The sequence below is a fragment of the Brachycentrus maculatus genome, unplaced genomic scaffold (genome assembly GCF_059751285.1).
Source record: "Brachycentrus maculatus isolate JH-2025_06_01 unplaced genomic scaffold, ASM5975128v1 h1tg000524l, whole genome shotgun sequence".
Lineage (NCBI taxonomy): Eukaryota > Metazoa > Arthropoda > Insecta > Trichoptera > Brachycentridae > Brachycentrus > Brachycentrus maculatus.
Window position 1 is genome coordinate 5,311 of NW_028281270.1, and position 2,561 is coordinate 7,871.

A 2,561-nucleotide genomic window follows, 5' to 3' on the forward strand; every position below is an offset into this window, starting at 1 on the left:
TGGGTTGGATATGAATTATTGTGTGAGTGTCTTGAAGGATGACCATTGGGAGCTGATGAGAGATATTGAGGGATGGGAGAGGGTTAGTTTTTAGGTGGAGAGGAGTTGGAAGATGCTCATCGTTTGAATTTAAATATAAATATGAGTGATATATCTAATATGAGTGATATAATAAATATGAGTGATGTATAAGTATTTGTGTATATGCATATCTAAGATGTTGATGATCTGCATGCTTTAAGAGGATGATACTAATTCAGAGTATGATAGTAATTAAGTATGATGCTATAGGTATTTACATAGTTATATTACATGATGCTGACATTCTATAGAATCATTGCAATTTACTTCTCCTAGCCCATAGAAAGATTATTGATAGTGCCCTATAGAACAGCGCCAGTCCCAAAAGGATAAAGATTGAATTCCATAAAGTCAAATCTTTCTCGAAGTTGAGCACATTGATCGGATACGCATTTTAATCGTAGGATACCAGCTAGTTTCTGAGAAAGGCAATAAAACTATATTTGAGTGGCGAGATATATTAAATCCAGAACAGCCACACCGGTAGATCCTCCCTATTTTTGTAGAAACCACTAAACAAGACAAATGGCAATATGACCACAGGAACTAGCAGTCCCACTATCTTCGCATCGTTCACCATGCTACCCAACAGCAAGCCCAAAGAATTGCCAGAGAATGAGATCAAGAAGAATATTAAATAGAATATGAAGAACTGACTGACTGTACCACCAAGTCCGATCATCCAGTAAAAGATGAGCTGCATCACCATCGGTATTAGTAAGGAATAGGGCAGTTAGATGATATTACGAGACAACACGAATAAGCTTGTGTTATACAGCCGTGACCCTTCTTCTTTTAGGAATACCAGTCTTTCCTTGGGGAATACAACTGTGACGGGAGACAGTGATGACATGAATCCGGACATGCTGAAGAAGAAGTGTACTCCTTGGACGGTGAGAAAGTTGACGGAGTATGCGGCATTTGGATCAATAGTGTAGTCTTTTTTCAATGCGAAATAAACACCTCCAATAAATAAACCCAGAACGATGCTTTGTATGAATCTGGCTTTAACAACTAAAGGATTTCGACTCAAATTGAGGAAATCCCTACGAAGAATAGCGCCCAATTTCTGACAGAATGGCGGTTTTTACCCCCGAGTTTATTGAACAGCTTCATTCGATTTGTCCTTAATTTCTTTTGCAACAACTGCAGCCTGTTTATTTTAATAGGTTTAAAAGTATTTAGGGTAGTTCGATAAGTTTGTGGCCGACTAATGGTGCATAATTGACATTATATAGTCTGGAGGGTTACTGAATTATGGACATCTGAAGCCCATTTGTCTGAAGTAGTCAATGGACAAATCTCCTCTCCCTTGATACACACATTTCCCTTGAACCAAAAAGAACAATCTGTCGAACATTGCAAATATATCTGAGTTAGGCTGATGAATGGTCATAATCACAGTCTTCTTTCGTGTATGTGCAAGTTTCCTTAAGTAGCTGCATATAATGTAGGCTGTCAAGGAATCAAGGCCTGATGTCGGCTAATCAAGGATTATCACTTGTGGATCGCTCATGAGTTCAAATGCAATTGATGTTCTTTTTCTCTCTCCTCCTGAGACACCCTTCAAGAGGACTCCTCCGACCAGAGTATCGATACATTTTTCAAGTTTTAGGTTCCTTGTGAGCTCCTCAATTCGATGCTTTCTTTATATTTACGGTAAGTTCAATGTAAGGGCCCCGACATATTCTAATGTCTCCCGGACAGTCAAGCTTTGGAGCAAAATGTCCTATTGCATCACATAATTAGCAAAATTCCCAAAATCTTAATACCCATAGGCTAAGTCATTAGCAAAGAGTTTCCCACTGGCCTATCCTATTTTCAACGGCTTTTCTTAATTTCTCTCTCGATTGCATTCTATCCTACATGCAATAATGTTCAGCAGGGTGGTCTTACCGGCTCCTGAAGCACCCATAATAGCCGTAACTTCTCCTTTTTTGGCAATCCCACTGATTCCCCTCAGAATATGTTTTGTCTCATATTACTTTTTGCATGGAAGAGTGCATTTGTCATGCTTCTTTGCAATTTCCACATCATACATTATATTTTCAAATGTAATGTCTATTCCGGATTTGTCATTGTTGCTAGGTCTCAACCTGTCCTGACTCTCTGCCATTTCTCGACCAAAATTAATTATATGAAGTAGATCAGTAATTTTAAAATTTATGATAAATTCAATTTAAATTTCTGTTGGGTTTTAATTAATAAATTCCATGATTTTAAATTCGAATTTCGAGGGTCTCTGAGTAACTGAAATATAGCAATTATTTTGAACGAGAAATACTTGTGATTTCGAAGTTTGTCCTTAATTTTATGAAATAAGCTAACGTTTATGGGCAATGAAAGCATCAACAATTCCTAATGAATATTCAAATCAGGGTGAATTCATTGCAGTCATAAGAGAAGTTGAGTTTTGTTCTGGTATTTGCAAATGATGTAGTTGAAATATGGAGTAATTGTCGATGGTATTAATAATAATT

At 37.2% G+C, this 2,561-nt stretch overlaps 1 pseudogene; it reads right to left on the bottom strand.

Moving 5' to 3' along the window:
- Positions 1-1,213: 1,213 nt before the first annotated feature.
- LOC148301746 (protein white-like) lies at positions 1,214-2,197 on the bottom strand (annotated as a pseudogene).
- Positions 2,198-2,561: the final 364 nt, after the last annotated feature.